General features: G+C 38.0%; 1 non-coding gene and 1 pseudogene across 1 annotated transcript; one reads left to right on the top strand and one right to left on the bottom strand.

Moving 5' to 3' along the window:
- Window positions 1-156: 156 nt before the first annotated feature.
- Window positions 157-19,030, top strand: part of LOC100966150 — a 58,174-nt pseudogene continuing 39,300 nt past the window's right edge.
- LOC111726594 lies at window positions 9,262-9,368 on the bottom strand. The gene has a single exon (XR_002774334.1). It is a non-coding gene; the product is annotated as a U6 spliceosomal RNA (small nuclear RNA).

Raw genomic sequence — 19,030 nt, 5'->3', positions numbered from 1 at the left:
ATTGTTGTTTGGCGGGCCCGGGCTGGGGATTCGAACCCGCCACCTTAGGTGTATGTGGCTGGCGCCTTAGCGGCTTGAGCCACAGGCGCCGCGCCAAAAAGTTTCTATTTATTTAATTTTTTACTTATCATATATCATGGTCATCAGGAATTGTACATGTTTAACGTGCCATTAAAACATCTGAAATTGGCCCCGCCCCTTTGGCTGCCAGGAACCCTAGCGCCGCGGGCCGGCAAGTGTGCGGGAGTGCTTGGGATGGTAGGAGACGCGCTCCGGCGGGCCGAAGCTGGCGGGCTGCGGGACGCAGGTGTCTGCCACTTGGAACAATTTCGCCTCCTGGGTTGTGGCCTTCCAACACCCGCCTCTTTGGGAGGTCCTTATGTCTGGAAGTCTGGACCTACAGCCTTGGCTGTAGAAAGTAGGTCCAGTAGTTCCTCGAGAAGACCTGCCAACAGGTGCCTTGGCTAGTTTTTTAGGTGATGTTTCTTTGCATAATTTTTTCCTCTGATCCTATTTGGAGAGGGTAATAACGTCTCTTGGTTGTTACTGGTGGTGGCGCCTACTGGCTTCCAAGCTATTTTTTTTTTTTTTTGAGACAGAGACTCACTATGACACCCTCCGTAGAGTGCTGTGGCGTCACAGCTTACAACAACCTCCGACTCTTGGGCTTAAGTGATTCTCTTGCCTCAGCCTCCCAAGTAGCTGGGACTACAGGTGCCTGCCACAATGCCTGGCCATTTTTTTGGCAGACCTGGGCCAGGTTCGAACCTGCCAGCCCACGTGTACGTGGCCTGCGCCCTAGCCACTGAACTACAGGCACCAAGCCCCAAGCCTTTTTTGATTTGGGTTTTTTTGTTGTTGTTGTTCAGTCAATTGCTTGGGTTTTTTGGATTTTAACCTAGTTGTATCAATGCCTTGGGATAGAACATTCTGCCATGATGGAAATAATCTGCATCTGTGTTAAAAGGGTAGCCACTAGCCACATGTGGCTGTTGAGCCTTTAATAAGTGACTACTACAACTGAAGGACTGAATTTTTAATTTTATTTTATTTAAGACCAGGCTCAGTGGCTTAGGCCTGTAATCCTAGAAGTCTGGGAGACCAAGGAGGGAGGATTGTTGGGCTCAGGAGTTAGAGACCAGCCTGAGCAACGTGAAGAAACCCCTCCACCCCTACTAAAAATAGAAAAACTAGGCAGACGTGGTGGAGGGCTCCTGTAGTCACAGCTACTCCAGAGGCTGAGGCTAGAGGACCACTTGAGCCCAGCAGTCTGAAGTTGCAATGAGCTCTGATGACACCACTGGCACTCTTGTCAGGCAATAGAGCAAGGCTCTGTCTTAAAAAAAAAAAAAAAAGTCACAGCTGGCTGGTGGCAACTGCACTGGACACACAGACCTAGTCCCAGGGTGGCCAATGTGCAAGTTTGCTTGGAATTGAAGGAATACCTGGAATGTAGCACATCTAATTCTAAGAGCCCTGGAATCCTCGACAAACTGCCCACCTCCAAATAGCTAAATTTTTCTAATTTGCAATAGCTAAATTGTTACCATCATCCAGTCTGACATGCCCAAGGCAATAGTAGGGGACACTCCTCCAATAAGAGTCCTGATACCATTGCCAGTGGTAAAAAGAATTTGAGCTTATGACTTGAACAACAGTTTTCTGATAAGTGTCTGACAAATTTGATAGAAAACTACTTACTGGCCATTTTGTGTCATCCTGCTTTGTGAGGTTATTTTTGCCTTGTAAATTGCAGAATTACTGCACTAATCCTGTTTAGCTTAGGGTCCTAACTTATGTTTCTTCATGAACTCTGTGTTTTTGTTTGTTTGTGAGACTGCATCTCTTTATTTTCCCTAGGGTGGCCTGGAACTCTTGGGCTCAGGCATCCTCGCCCCCAAACTCCTGAGTAGCTGGGACTACAAAGGGTGTACTACTGGACCCAGCATGAGGGTTCTATTAGTTACTTTTTACCCCAGCTGTTTGGTTACTAAATTTATTTGTCTTATGTTCTTAAATTTGCTTGTAATAGCTAAATTTTGTTTCATTTTTGTTACCAGGGAACTGAATAGTAGACAATTTCGTGTAACAATAAATGTATTTCCAAAAAGAAAAAAAAAAAAAATCTGAAATTAAGTGATGTAATGCTGCACCATCTAGTTCTGTATTTTACCCATTTCAAAGTTCAATTGCTGCATAATGAAGCAAAATTTAGAGCCAAATAAGGGAGCAAATGAAGAAGAAATTATTAACATCTGATGTTGGAATGCATTCCTTATATTTATAAAAAAAAAAAACTCTATGAAACCCTCGTTGTGTAAGAAATGGAAAACTTATAGAAGGGCAAACTATTTGGAATGAATAATAAAGTACATGAAGGTAGGATAAAGAAAATAAAATAAAGAAATGGAAGCTTCATTTCCAAAGGTAGAAGTTTGATTTTTCAGATTGGCTTTACTCTTGTTTCTACGTTCAGAAAACAATGTAAACAAATAAGCATAAAGGGCTATAAAATGATTCCATAGTGAGATGGATTAGTTTATGAAATTCCTGTACCCATATGCAGCATAATAGTGATATAATAAGTTCTCCAGTGGCAAATGGAAAAACCCTCTCTGGTCGTGTGTTCAATATTGAAGGACTTAGATTTTTTTTTTTTTTGAGACAGAGCCTCAAGCTGTCCCCCTCCTGGGCTCAAGCGAGTCTCCTGCCTCAGCCTCCCAAGCAGCTGGGAGCATAGGCACCCGCCACAATGCCCGGCTATTTTTTGGTTGCAGCCATCATTGTTGTTTGGTGGGCCCGGGTTGGATTTGAACCTGCCACCTTAGGTGTATGTGGCTGGCACCTTAGCCACTTGAGCCACAGGTGCTGAGCCGAAGCATTTAGATTTTTTGAAATGAAGACAAGAATATTAGGCTTTGTGCATCTTTCCCAATCTGGTACTTGATATTTCATCATTAATATTTCTTTATGCTCAGCAGAATTTTGCAAATTGTACCCTGAAGATCAAGAATTAGAAATGCAAAAGTAAGTTTATGCAAGACAGAAAGATATAGCATAGTAGTATTCAAACTATTGATTTTTTCTCATTTTTTTATGATTCACAGAAAAAATGGCCTGCTAACTCTCCTGAGCAGTATCTAGCACACTGACTGTGCATCTCAGCACCCTTACAACTCCAGACAATTTTTGAATGAAATATACTTGTGAGTGCATTCAATAAAGAGTTAATTATCTATTTTATTTTTAATAACAGAAAAAAGTTGCATCTGTCCATAAAGTGTACACAAGGTCTGCAAGTGTAGAAAAGTATATCATTAAGAGATCTTCACTCTGTAAAAGAATAAAATAATGTTATCTGTGTTCCTGGACTTTTTGAACACTTATGTGGAAAAATGTCCAAGATGTATTATTAATTGGCAGAAAGTGAATTGCAAAACAATATGTACTACTACATTATTACCCTTACGTAATAGTCCAATGCACATTTATGCCCATAAAGAATGAATTCATACTAAAAATATATGGTTGTAAGAAAAAGGGGATGGAAGAGAAATTAAGAGATCATTTTATTATGACCAAATAGTTGAAGTTCTTACCATGAGAAACCAATCGTAAAGAATCACTTCAGTATTTTTAAATTTGATTTACAACAAATAACCCAAAGAACACTTCATACCCGACACAGATGCCCCAGTCGTTGTAGGTACAAGAGAGAAAAGTGCTGCTGTCCTATATAAGATCCTGATCTAATTCTCAGAGATCTGGGTTCTAATCCTTCCTCTGGCACAAAGCATTTGCCTAATCCTGTGTTCCAGGATCCCCATTTATATAATGAAGATTTCTTTGATCTTGTTCTGCTTTGCTATTTCAAGTCTTTATCAAATGATCAGGAATCCACTAAAAATGTGCATCAACCCCTTGAGCCTATTCTGGCTCTTCGACCTCCTCACATCATAATTCCATCACAATACTCTTTTAAGGAACTGAAAATTACCCTTACTGGTAAGAGGGTTTCCAGTGGGACATGAACAAGGTCATGCAAACAGTGTTTATACACAAGGCCACAGCAAAGCTGAAAATATGACTAATGCTAATCTTTCTCTGAGTTATTATTGCTTTCTTATAAATGATATGTCCCTAGGCCAGCATTGTTTCCCCACTATATGTCTTAGTTTGTTTTCTGCTGCTACTACAGTATAGCACAGCCTGGGTAATTTATAAAAAAGAGATAAATCTATTTCTCACAGATCTGGAGGCTAGACAATTGAAAAGCCTGGCACTAGCACCACGTGGTGAGGTCCTTCGTGCTGCATCCTAACATGGTGTAAGGGCAAGTGAGCATGAGAGACAGGAAGATGGGCAATGAGGCTGAACTCTTCTTTTGTTTTCATGAGGGTGGAGCTTGCAAGACACTCCCAATACTATTACATTGGAAATTAAATTTCAACGTGAGTTTTGAAGGGGGCATTCAAGCTGTAGTAGCACCTAAAGAAATATTACTGAGAATCTAGTTGCTGGACTTCTTGTTCTTTTTGACAAGAACCAGCCCAAGAGAGCACATCACGTCCCCCCTTGGGACTATCAAACGCAAGCCCGAACATATAAATAATCCCTTTCAAATCTCCATTATTGGGATGCCCCAAGGTCTCATGTGAGTTGTGTTTTTACTTGCTGTAGTCTACTAAATAAAACTTACGTGGTTTGACAAGTGTGTTCCTGCTTGTCTTTGACTCCTGGACTTTAACACTTCCTTTTGACAATCAAAAATATCATTCATGTGCCATAAACTGCATTATCTGTCAAAAAGCACTTAGCCAAGAAAACATCCTTACTTTGAAATCTTATTGAAATAAAGCACACAGACAATAGCAGAAAGTGATTAATCCATATCCTTGAAGATAAGTCTTGTTTATATTCCCAAATTCTCTTCCCATTTCCCATACTTCATCACTTTATTCATTATTTAGAGATTTCTTTCACAGATAACATCAAAAACACACAAAACTGTGCACAACTGTATTTGGAAATGTTACGCATAACCTTTAAGGCATTTGTATTATATACAATATTTATTGCTGTGGAACAGATTATGCCCAAATTAAATAACTTAAAACAACAATCGTTTATTATCTCACTGCATCTGTGGGTCAGGAAATTGAAAGTGGCTTAGCTGGGTAGTCTTAGCTGGATCAGTGTCTTTTCATGATATTCTAGGAAATAACACTTAAATAGTTTAATGTAAATTAATTTCTTGGAAGTCTGTTTTTCTATTGACAAGTTGTCATTAAATAATTGCATTCAATCACAGCTATTTTAGCATTTTTTCTACACACAGAACCATGTGAAGGCCTCAAAACATTCCTGTGAATTCATTTTTCCGGATGAAAAATCTGAGACTTAGGTGGTTTAGGTGTCTTGCCTGTGTCACAGAACTACAGAAATGGGCACAAATTTCATGCCTCAAACAGTAGCTTCTGTATAAGATCAGAACTTTCAGAGAAAATTTAAAAAATTATAAAAAGTGAAGTAGAGAAATAAAACAAAGAGTGAGAGAAAAATGAATGTTCATTTACTGGACACTTAAAGGATAACATAAATGTTTATGTTTGTAATCTTACTTAAGTCTATCCTCTTGTTTAATAAAGTCTATTTACAATGATTATTCCAGAAATATGTCTTCACTGGTGTAAATTACAATCAAATATTTCCCAAATAAGCAGGAAACTCAAGTCACCAGAAATGCCAGAATTCTCTCCCCAATATCTGAGCACTGAGGTCCAGGAGGGAAGTCATATTTTGTCTTGATACTTTCGTCCTCATTTTCCTATGGCTTTTTTCCCCCTTCTGTATACTCTTCTTTTTCATTTTACTTCCTTCTATAGAACAGAGTAAGATCAAGTATCTGTTATTTATACCTTTTCATAAAATGCCTACAGGGAGAAGGAATATCAGTCAAAATTTTTATTTCTTCTCCATGTTAGTGAGATATTTATATTTAACTCTGGCTATTCAAAGAGCAAAAAGTAAAGGATTCGGAGAATGGTACATCACATAGAACCTAAGACTTTAAATATTTAATGTGAAAAAGAAGGTGATTAAACTATATTTAATTTCAGGTAGTACTTTCAGCACTCAAAGGTACAGACATCAGAGAAAGAAGAAACATTGGAAGCATAGTTTTTGTGAAACTTTACTAGGAAGGTTACTTGGGTGACTCACGTATGCAATGTTAAATATATGTCAAGTGAAGCTGTGCACATTGTGTTTGCTCACACCATTACATGTTAAGCTGGCAGTGCAGTGGAAATAATTCAGGACTTAGAGTTTGACAGAAATGGCTTCAGATTCTAGTTTCACCATTACTAGTTACATAACCTTGGGCAAACTTGGTCACCTGTCTGTGCCTCTGTTTATCTGTTAAATGGGAGTAAAACAGTGCTTATTTAATTTTCTTGGTTGTGATCAAGGGTAGACCTATGTAGATAACTTGCCTAATTCCAGAGTAAAATCTTAAGATGTGAGTTTTAATGAGTCTTTGCTCACATTTATTTATCTACTGATGGAAAATGTACTATTGTAAAAGATCTAGAAAGGAAAATGTTCCTCTATTCTTTCCTAGCTACCCGGTTCTTCCCCGGCCAGAACTCTCACCTCCCTGCGCCTATTCTTAGGTCAATTTACCTACACCCAATAAGTCCTGAGGCTGGAAGCTGCTTTGAGGAACATGTTTCCTTCGGTACCAAGAAATAACTTCCTTTATGTAAAGTTTAAGATGTCAAACAGGCTTATCTCACCTATGTTTCTAGTTAGTAGGCTGGAAATTTTAGATTTTTATTTGCTTAAGTGCAAACAATCCTTCCAAAGTAAGTTCCCATTTAAAAGTACTAAAGTCTCCATTTTAGATAGATTGATAAAAATTGATAAATGTATGTTTGTGCTTCCAACATTTGCTTGCTATAAGTTGATAGACAAGATAAATCCATTTAAATTTTACAGATATAAGGCTTTATTTGCTCACAGTCAGAAAAATACCCCATAAGAATATGTAACTAATTCTTAATCAGTTTTCGAAATCCTTTTGTATAAACAGCTGCCAAAGAATAAATGATATGTTGATAGATCTTTATGGACTAATATTTATATAACTCACATGTGCTCAATCATGAACTGTGAGGAAATAGAAAGATAAACTTCCCACTGCCCCCCAAACTTATAAAAGACTGGTTAATGTAAATCATCAGAGATTAGTTTATTTTAGCACTAGGAAACCTTGTAAAGTCTGGCCTGTTTGAAGATGCAAAATTTGAGAAACTTTAAAGGAATTTGCCCTCTCCCTGGTTCTGTCAGGAAGTGTACACTGACCAATGGGAACTCGGGTTAGTTCTATAATTGCTTGTGTTTTAAATCCTTTATTTATTCTGTACAGAAAGATCCTTTTACAAGGAGGGATTTTTGGCTTTTCTCTAAATCCTAACTCTATCGACTTGCTGTGCAGTTTTGGAGCTTGAGAGATACATTACACCAAGCCCACCTTGCTTTCCTTCTGCTAACTAGTGTTCAGGGTACACATGACCATGGAGTTCACTCTGAAGCATGTTATACCACCCAAACCTTCCTTATTCAAGATGCAACCTAGCTCAAACACTGTCACGGTCCTGACAATTCTGCCCATTGTTGCTGTCAATATTCTCCTCCTATCTTCCTGTCTTCTCTGCGGTCATAATGCACCCTTCTGTCTACTTCTACGGTAATAACACTATGAAGCCCAATCATTCTGAAACAGAAATGTGGATCCCAGTCTGAGTCTTAACACTGGAATTACCTATTGCAAATCAATTATGAAGAATGAAATTAAGAAATGGAACTACAAATAAGGTCTATTTTCTATTTTAAAAAGTCATATAAAGGAATTGAGGTTCTTGATAATCATAAATGCTTACCACATTTCTTGGAATACTAATTTCTGAAGACCTTATTTATCAACATTTCACCCACATCCCAACACCACGGCTGGCATATAAGAGGGACTGAAGTGAACTGAAATTATTCTTGATCCAAAACTACTTCTATTTCTAAAATGACAAAAAAATAATCAAAGTTCACAGAAATCTCGTGTAAACCTAATTTCTATTTTGGTACCAGGACTGGTAAGGTGTTTGGACTGAGCCTCCTGATAAAAACAACCAAAAATGCCTCACACAAAGTAAAAAGCAACCTTCTTAGAAACATTGTTGAACTAATGAAAAAGGAAAGAATGATCAGGCCAAATTTAAGTATAAGCTGGAAGTAGATATTTAATCTGAGCACAAAGCCAATTATGCTATGTGTTTACTGCATGTGACTTTAAGTTTTTGAAATCCTGCTTTAGGGTACAAAGGGCAAAGGGCAGGCCTACATGAATGAACAGACTAATTAGAATCCTCTCTTCCTGAATCTGGTACCACATGGACTACCTCCTCAGAATATGGGAAAACTAGGGACAAAGCTGCATCACATCTATCCACCCTGAGGAACAACAAGGGATGCTGCCTGGAAAATGAGCAAAATATGGCTTCATAAGAAATAGTCTCAAATGTTTGAAAACAAATGATTTTAATATCACACACACACACTTTTACAGAGGAGAAGAAAAGGGAATACTCCTGATTCTTTTTTTTTTTTTTTTGAGAAACAGTCTCACTTTGTTGCCCCTGGTAGAGTGCTGTGGCATCATAGCTCACAGCAACCTCAAATTCTTGGTCTCAAGCGATCGTCTTGCCTCTGTTTTTCATGTTTAGTAAAGATGGGGGTCTCAGTCTTACTCAGGCTGGTCTCAAATTTATGAGCTCAGGTAATTCACTCACTTCAGCCTTCCAGAATGTGTGAACCACCATGCCCAAGTCCTGACTCAGTTTTATGCTACTAGATATCTGGTACAGAAATTTGAGGAAAAAAGTACAAGAGAGATTTATAGGCCAATCTCACTCATGAATGTTGCCATGAGAATTGTAGACATAATAACGGCAAACCAAATCTGAAATGTATAAAAAGAATAATACACTTGGAGCAAGCTAATTTAATATTACAAAGTCAGCTAATGTAAATTATTATGCAACTGTAAGAAAGAAAATTCATATAATTATTTAATGAAAGAAAGCACTTGATAAAATTGAATATACAGGCAGATAGTAACAAGGAAAAAATCCTCTTTGCAACCTGAAAATAGAAGGAATTTTTTCAAGTTGATAAAAAGAGACACTTCAAAAGCTTTCTTTTTTTTTTAATATGGAATGCTTCACAAATTTGCATGTTATCCTTGCGCAGGAGCCATGCTAATCTTCTCTGTATCATTCCAATTTTAGTCTATGTGCTGCTGAAGTGAGCACTTCAAAAGCTTTCTGTGTGACATGAGGATATTCTATATGCCTATTCAACATTGTTGTAGGGCCTCGTCTCCCTAGTAAAGTAAATAATATAAATAAAATATATTGGAATTGTACAGAATGAAACAGAATTATACAGAAAATGGTCACTTTTTACAAATGATATGCTTGTGTTTATAGATAATGTAATACTATCTGTAATGAAATGTATGGGAACTGATGAGAATGTCAAGTTTTGAGAGTACTAATTCTTAATCACAAAATTAATTCCATATTTATTTAACAGGAATAAACATTTTAAATGTGATTTCTTTATACCATTTCCAATAGAATTAAAAATATGAACTATCTGGGAATAAATTTAACAAACACAGAAAAATTGATAGCTTTAAGGTAAGAAAAGTGAGAAAACCAATAAATGGGAAGATATATATTTTCATGAATTAAAAAACTTAATATTGTCAATATATTGATTCTACCCAAACTGTTGTGAAGAGCCAATGGGATACATGTGGAAACTCAAATAGTGTTTTTGTAAAATATAAAATGTTTCTAATATTTTTATGAAGGAAGAAAATAGTAAGGAGTGACAATTTTCTCGTAGAAAAGAACAAGTTGCATAAATTGACTAGATATTGAAGCTTATAATAAAAACTACGGTAATCAAAAATGTATAGGATTGGTGCTTGGATTATTGCAGGGTACATGTCAAATGTATTAAGTATAGAGTATAAACGTCTTAATACAATAAGTAAATGAGGTGAAAGCTATATTAACTAGTTTGATGTAAGCATTCCAAATTGTATATAAAATCAGCACATTGCACCCCATAAAAGCATTATTGTATACACGATCTATGTGTATACGACTTAACAAAAAAAAAAAATACACCAAAGAGAATAGAATACAGAACATAGAAACAGACCAACTCATGTATGGGTACTTACTATAGGAAAAAAGAGACATTCATTGGCTAGTTGTGATGGTTCAAGCTTGCAATCTTAGCACTCTGGGAGGCCAAGGTAGAAGGATTGCCTGAAATGAAGAGTTCAAGATTAGTCTGAACAAGAGCAAGACCCCAACTCTACTAAAAATAGAAAAGTTAGCTGAACATCATTACTGGTGCTTGTAGTCCAAGCTATTCTCGAGGCTGAGGCAGGAGGATTGCTTGAGCCCAAGAGTTTGAGATTACTGTGAGCTCGGCTTATGCCATGGCACTCTAGCCTGGGTAACAGTGAGGCTTTGTTTTAAATGAGAGAGAGAAAGAGAGATTGATTGATTGATTTTGAGATTTGTTGACAGGAAGAATGGACTCTTCCAGAAGGGATGCTCAAAATTTGGAATCCATGGATAAGAAATAAAAATTAGAAGCAAAACAAGAATATCCTGTCTCACCACTCCTATTCAGCATTGTTCTCTAAGTCTTAGTTCAATAAGGCAAGAAAAAGAAACAAAAATTATACAGTTTGAAAAGAAAAATGAAATTATCTCTATTTGTAGATGACATGATTGTCTATACAGAAAACATAAAGTAATATTAAAAACAAAGCAAAATAGCAGAACTCCTGGATTTACAAAGAAATTTAGCAAGGGCTCATAAACAAGGTTAATGTACAGTAGTCAGTGGCTTTCCTATATGAAAACAATCAAGAATTTGTATTTCAATTAGGAAATACAGGGTTATGTATAATAACACTGAAAGACTGAAGTACTTCAATACAAATCTAACAAAATAGGTAGAGGATATACACAAAAATCTAGAAAACACCAATGAAAAATACTAAAGAAGATAAAAATATTTAGAGAGACAATCTGTGTTCATAGATCGGAAGACTCAATAAAGTTAAAATACCGATTCTTCCCAATGTTATCTAAAGATTTAAAGCAGTCTCACTAAAAATCCCCGTAAGCGTTTTGATTTTTAAGTAGGTTTTTAAAAAAATCTTTTTAACAGGAATATACAATGTTGGTTACATAATTTGCTTCATTATTTTAAGTCAAAGTCATAAGTATGCCCTTCACCCAGAATTTATGCATTGTACCAGTTAGGTGTGAATTAAACCAGCCCCTCCTTTTCCCTCCCACCTACTTGATTCCTACTGACTTTTACTTCCATATGTGCACATAAGTGTTGATCTACTACTTCCAATTTAGTATTGAGTACATGTGGTGTTTGTTTTTACATTCCTGTGAAACTTAACAAGAATGCACTCTTATTCCATATGGTTTGTTACAAAAGATAATAGATGATCATTTTTCAGTGGCTGAGTAGTATTCCCTGCACCACGCACTACTGTACATGTACTACTGTGGTATTGCATATACCATGATACTCATGTATTGATATGTACATAGGTGTTCCCATATCTTTGCAATTGTGAATTGTGCTCCTATAAATATTTGAGTGCAAGCGTCTTTTTTATAAAATGTCTTTTTTTCCTTTGGATAACTACCTAGTAGTGGGGTTGGTGGATATCTACCCAGTAGTGGGATTGGTGGATCAAACAGTAAGCCTAGTTTGAGTTCTTTGAGGTATCTCCATACTACTTTCCATAGAGAATCAAGAATTTAAATTTTAGTTAGAAAATCTGAATTATTTATAATAACATCAAAAGATTGTACTAGTCTGTACCAGTTTGCAGTCTGACTAACAGTATGTAAGTGTTCCTTTCTCCACATGCATGCCAACACTTGTTTGGAGACATTTTGAGGAGAACCATTCTCATTGGGTGGTGGCTCAAGGAGTAGGGCGTTGGCCCCATATACCAGGGATGGCAGGTTCAAGCCCGGACCCTGGACAAAACTGAAAAAAAAAAAAGCCATTCTCATTAGAGTTAGATGATATCTCACTGAGGTTTTGATTTGCATTTCCCTAATGATTAGACCATATTTCCATGTATTTGTTGTCCATCAAATTATCGGGGTTTTTTTTTTTTGTTTGTTTGTTTTTTTGAGACAGAGTCTCAAGCTGTCACCCTAGATAGAGTGCTGTGGCATCACAGCTCATGGTAACCTCAAACTCTTGGGCTTAAGTGATTCTCTTGCCTCAGCCTCCCAAGTAGCTGGGACTATAGGTGCCCACCACAATGTCTGGCTATTTTTTGTGGTTGTTGTTGTTGCACTTGTCATTGTTGTTTTAGTTGGCCCAGGCCAGGTTCAAACAGGCCAGCCACGGTGTATGTGGCTGAAGCTCTAACCACTTAGCTACAGGCACCACTCTATTAAATTATCTTACTTTGGAACATTTCTGTTCACATATTTTGCCAACTTTTATAATGGGATTATTTGATTTTTTTCTTGCTGGATTGCTTGAGTTCTTTGTAGATCCCGGTTATCAGCCCTTTGTTAGATGTATAGCATGCAGATATTTTCTCCCATTCTGTAGGTTGGGAGAAACCTAACCTATTTATTCTGTCTATTTATTCTATTAATTGTGCTCTTAGAAGTGCAGAAAATTTTTACTTTGTTAGGTCCTATTTGTTTATCATTGTTGTTGCTGTGATTGCTTTGGGGGTCTTCATCAATTCTTTACCTATGCCTATCTTTATGAGTTTTTCCAACATTTTCTTCAAGACTTGTTATAGTTTCATGCCTTAGGTTTAAGTCATTTATCCATTGTGAATTAATTTTTATGAGTGATGAGAGGTGAGGATTCTCAGTCTTTTACATGTGGCTATCTAGTATTCCCAGCATCATTTATTGACTAGGCATTCTTTTCTCCAGTGTATGTTTTTATCTGTATTGTCAAAATCAGATGGGAATATGAGGATAGCTTCATCTCTGGGTTCTTTGTCCAGATCTGTGGGTCTATGTCTCTGTTTTTGTGCCACTACCATACTGTTTTGGTTACTATAACCTTGTGGTATAGCTTGAAGTATGGTACAGTGATGCCTCCTGCTTTGTTCTTTTTACATAAGGTTGTATATGAAAACCAGGGTCTTTCATGGTTCCATACCAAGTAAAGAAGTACTTTTTCTAGATTTGGGAACAATGGCATTGGTATTTTAATAGGGATTGCATTGAATCTGTAAGTCACTTTGGTTAGTATGGCTATTTTAATAATGTTTGATTCTTCCAATACATGAGCATATGTTTTTCCATCTGTTAACATCCTCTTTAATTTCTTTCCTGAGTGTTTCATAGTTCTCCCTATAGAGGTCTTTCCCCTCCTAAGTTAAATATATTCCTGAGTATTTTATTTTCTTTGTTGCTACTATGAAAGTTGTTGATTCTTGATTAGATTCTCACTTAACTGTTGGTATGTAGGAATGCTATTGAATTGTGCACATTGACTTTGTAAACTGAGACTTTAATGAATCTATTAATCAATTCCAGGGGCCTCTTGATTGTATTGTTGGGGTTTTCTAGATGTTGTCAGCAAAGAGCAATATTTAGACTGTTTTTTCCCCAGTTGGATACCCTTAATTTCTGTCTCTTGTCTGATTGGTCTGGCTGGAATATCCAGCACTATGTCAAATGGATGTGGAAGTAGTGAGCATCCTTGTCTGGTTCTAGTTCTAAGTGGAAATGATATCAATTTTTCCCCAATCAGTATGATGTTGGCTGTGAATTTGTCATAAATGGCCTTTATAATTTTGAGGTATGTCCCATCTGAGCATTTTTTTAGTGATTGCTTGTTTGAGAAAGTCTTTATTTCTCTGTCACATAAGAAGCTTAATTTTCCAGGATGCAAAATTCTGGGTTGGCCATTATTCTGTTTTAAAAGACTGAGGATGGGTCCCTAATCCCTCTTGGCTTGTAAGGTTTCACTTGCAATGTCTACAGTTAGTCTTACTGATTTTCCTTTGTAAGTTACCCACTATTTCCACCTTACTACTCCTTGCATCTTCTGTGTTTACTTTGGCCACCCTAATATTTATGTGTTGTGGTGACTACCTCTTTACAATGACTCTTTCAGGAGTACTGTGTGCTTCTTGTACCTGGATATCTAGATTTCTACAAGGCTAGGGAAATTTTTCCTCAATAATTTCCTCAAATAAATTATCCAACCCTTGTGTATTTTCTTCTTTACTTTCAGGGATGCCTATGATTCTTATATTTGGCCTCTTTACGTTCCACATTTCTTGTAGGCTTTGTCATTCCTCTTCTTTCTCTGTTATCGTCTTTGACTGACTTTTTCAGCACCAAGTTATTATCTTCAAGTTCTGAGATTCTTTCTTCTGCCTGATAAAGCCTCTTCTTATGGTTTTCCATTGTGCTTTGTAATTCCTTGAATGAACTTTTCATTTCCAGAAGTTCTGTTTGGTTTCTTTATAGCTGGTTTTGTTTAGAGAATTTTTTATTCATTTCCTTCATCTTCATTGTCTTTGTGACTTCTTTGTATTGTGTTTCTATTTTCCCTCGAATTTCTTTGAGCTTCCTTTAAAATTCATGTTCAAAATTTTTCCTCTATCATTTTAATCATTTCATTCAGTCTGGTTTCCATCATTAATGAGTTTTTGTTTTCTTTATCTTGTGATAGTTCACTTTGATTTTTTATGCTTGCTGTGTTTTTTAACTAGTTCCTTCTCATCTAGCTTCTCAATCATGAGACAGTGGTGTTGGGGGCTGGTTTGCAGGTCTGTCTCCAAGACCTCAAAAATCAGTCTCTATCCTTTTCAGTATGAACAGTTCTGGTTCTGAGTTTCCTTTTGGAAGCTCTAGCATATTTGATGCATCTCTTAGGAAACCTCTGACTTGTCTTCTCCTCTTCCCAACAGGGAGTGGTGACTTAGGTCCCCTAGCTTAGTCTCTGAGATGGTGGGTGAAATTAGTGGGTTTGAATCCAATTCTCCCCGCTTGTTTGAGTTGGAAGGCACTATACTTAGCAGTGGAGTTTTCTCCCCATCTTTCAATGCAGTTTGTGTAGAAAACCATCTGTCAAGGGCTTATTTTTTTGTATTTGAGGTAATTTCTGGTACCCCAATGGGGCACACAGATACCCCAAACTTAAGGAGGGTCCCTGTACCTCCTAGGGAGTTGCTTGATTTCTACTCTCCCTGAGGTGGGGTGGCACAAGACAGATTGAGACTGGATTGCTAAATCCTGCAAGGATTTTTATTGTGCCTCAGTGGGCTTCAGAGTTTGCCTATCCAGCTGCTAGGGGGAGATGCTGATGTGGAGTTAAGGGGAACCTCTCCAAGTCTGGAGAACTGTCCCTCGGGGAAGGGACTTAATTGTGTGATTGTCAAGACCCCACGCCAGGCTTTTCCCATGTATGTCCACTAGCCTTGTTTCTCTCTCTTCAGGGTGGGACATTTGTTCTGTTATTTGCTCCCTGGAACTCCACAGCACTCTCCTCTGTGACCAGTCCACTATCCCAGTGTTCAACTGTCTGACATGCTGGTGTGTTTCTTCATGTAATGCCAGCAGTAGTGGGCTCTCCAGTGTGCACTCCTATCCCACCACTAGACCTGTAAGAGAGAGGTAGGCCTCCCTATCCACAGAGGTCTTTGCAAGAGGCATTTTGCGCCCAGGGGATAGGCAGCAGGTCAGGAGTCTCTTGGACCAAGTACTCCCTATTGTGAGTGTTTGGAGGAGCTGCTGCAAGTGCTGATGCATTCAATTGCCATGGGAACCAGGGGATAAGCAAATTCAGTCGGATTGCCCCAATTTTCTCCAATATGGTGGTTGGGTTCTCTCACAGGGGTAGGAATAGGGGCCATGCTCATGCATTGTGTGCCCCTCTGTACTTCCTCATTGACTGAAGCCATGAGGCCTCACTTGCTACTTGTACCTGGAGATGGGTCCTCTCCCTTATGCCTTCCATGACCAGAAGGCAATCGATTTGGCCCTCCTGTCTTACCTTCCAGCAGGTGATCCTGCCAGGTGTCTGTGGGTAGGAAGATCACATACTGCAGCTGTCCCACAGGCCCACCCAGAAACACATTCCTGTCTGTGAGGCAGGCCTCACTCTTTCCTGTGACCTGAGTTTGTGGTCTCCCTGTGCCTCTCTGGTGTTTGGGGGCACCAGGCCCTGCCTGCCTGTTGGAGCCACCCATGGGTGATCCTGTGATGTGCCCCCTGCAAGCCCACAAAATTCCACCAAGGGGGCACTGCTTCCTGAGATAGGCTCTATTGGGAATGCACTGCTGGGAATCTCAGCACAGATAATTTTCAGGGTTGTTGTGTGGGATGGCACAGCTACAAGATGGCTTTAGCTTAAATTACTTTCTGTGAAGGAGAAATGGAAGAGGAGCAGAGTAATCAGTGTCCAGCTGCAAGAATGCTGGCTCTCTGGCCTCTCCTGACACTCTCCTGCTCCCCTGAGAGATGAGAGTCCGGGGTTTTGCTGCTGGCTGGAGGCTCCCAAGTGAGGGAGGGAAGTCCTCTTACCCTTTCAATGGGCTCTGGGCCTCCCTGAACATAGCCCATAACCCCCATCTCTCTCTTCTATTCTCCACTCTCTGAGCTTTGCAGCTCCTTTCAGTGGGGTCCCTGAATTTCTCTGCTGTCCCCTCTGTGGTCCACATCTGGTCTGTAACTGCTCTTTGCTCTTCTCAGTCCATACTACCACTCTTCATCTGGGACACTGTGACAAGCTGACTCTCTAGTTGGTCATCTTGGAAGCACCTCAACTTTTTAAAAACAATATATCAATCTCCATGAACTGAATCTGAAATTTCAGAAAATTTTTGTATATGGGAAGAAAAAAATTACTAGAATAGCTGAAACAATTCTGAAAAAAAAGAACATTGTTGGAAGACTCACATTACCCAATTCTAAGATTTGCTGTGAAGCTACAGTAATCAAGGCATTTTGTCATTGGCAAAAGGACAGACATATAGAACATTTTTTGGAACCAAAATCTACATTTAGCGTTTGCTGTATAGCAAGTTACCATAAATCTAGCAGCTTCACACAGCATTTGCTTATTAGGTTAGAATTTGTGGGTCAGAAGTCCAGGCGCAGAATGACTGAGTTCTCTGTTATGGGTCACACAAGGCTAGAATCAAGATGTCCATCAGGCTGTGTTCACATCAGGAGCTCAGGGTTCTTTTCTAAGCCTATGTGGTTGTGGTGGAATGCAGGTTTCTTACAGTTTAAGACCAAATCCTTATTTCCTTGCTAGTTTTCAGCTGGCAGCCTCTCTCAGCTCCTACGGGCTCCTGCATTCCTTTCCATGTGGCCAAGCCATCTTCAGGGCCAGTAATGGAGACTTTCCCTTGCATCAAATTCCTTTTGCTTTTTGAATTTTTTTTTTTTTTTAACTAGGAAGAGCACGTTTTCTAGACCCAACTGATTAGGTCTGACTCACTGTTTTAAACTTAATTTTGTTATCCATACCCCCAAATATGTATGTTTAATCCCTAACCTAGCAATACAACTATTTTTGAGTATAGAGCCTTTAAGAAAGTGATTAAGATTACATAGGATCATAAGATTTGGGTCCTAATCCAATAGGGTTGGTGTCCTTATAAGAATAAGAAACCCCAGGGATGCTTACACACAGAAGAAAGGCCATGTGAGGATAAGGTGAGAAAGCTTCTAGTCAGGAAGAGAGGCCTCACCAGAAACTAACCCTTGATCTTAGACACCCAGCACCCAGAACTATGAAAAAATAAATTTCTGTTGTTTAAGCCACCCAATCTTTGACATTCTGTTATGGCAGCCTCAGCAGACAAATATACCGAAATAATCCCCTTTTCTTAAATTATGGTATGTATTATAAACTAATCATAGGTAATTCCACTATATTCACAAATTTCTCTTACACTCAAGGTCTGGAAATTATATAAGGGGGTAGATCAATAGGGGTCTTTTTTGTCTACTGCTGTAGTTTCATTTGTAATAGCAACATAATTTGGAAGTGATTCAAATGTCCATCAACAGCAGAATAAATAAAGTATATTGCATGCATAGAATAGGATAATACTCAGGAAGAACTATTGACATGCAACTTGGATAAGTGGTGAGTGAAAGAAACCATCCTAAACAGGTTATATATTATTATATATACGGTTCTCTCTGTATGACATACAACATTTACAAAATAGACAAGGCATTAAAAATGGAGAACACATCAGTGGTAGCTGAGAGTTTGGGTTTGGCGATTATTTGACTACAAATAGGCAGCATGAAGGGGATCTCTGTAGTGGTAGGACCGTTTTTTATCCTGATTGTGATGGTAATTATACTAATTTATACATGTATTAAAACTTGTAGAACTGTACAATGAAAAGTCAACTTTGCCAAATGATAATTCGAATATAAAAATTAAAAAATTAGCTCTAACTTATAAATTTCATGAAGCTGCAAAATAAGAATTTTGTAACTTTGTAACTTGTTGATAATAAAGATGAAAAAATTAAAGCCACAGTCTTGACACTGGACTTATTAAAATTCAGAGCATATTTAGTAATTTATGCACTGGATTAATAATTCAAAGGTCTTTTTTAAACAACAAAATGCTAAATCTTTAAGTGTCATCCTCAGGAAATTTCTGTCATTCTTAGCCTCAATAAAGTGTGGGCAAATTTGCTGCCCAAACAAAGGGTCACAAGTTTTAGCAAATTTTAATGAACCGTACCTAAAATTTGTTGCAGTGTATTAATCCAGCTAAGCACTCATGCTATTGCTACATTTCTGTTAGTTTCAACATCACATTTACTCTACACAGAGATGCATTTTGTTTTAAAGCTAACATCAAATTGATAACTGCAAGT

This window comes from Otolemur garnettii, unplaced genomic scaffold (genome assembly GCF_000181295.1).
Source record: "Otolemur garnettii isolate 467f Iridium unplaced genomic scaffold, OtoGar3 scaffold00072, whole genome shotgun sequence".
NCBI classification, from domain to species: Eukaryota; Metazoa; Chordata; class Mammalia; order Primates; family Galagidae; genus Otolemur; species Otolemur garnettii.
The sequence above is the reverse complement of the archived record's forward strand: the minus strand, read 5'-3'. Positions and strand labels throughout refer to the sequence as shown.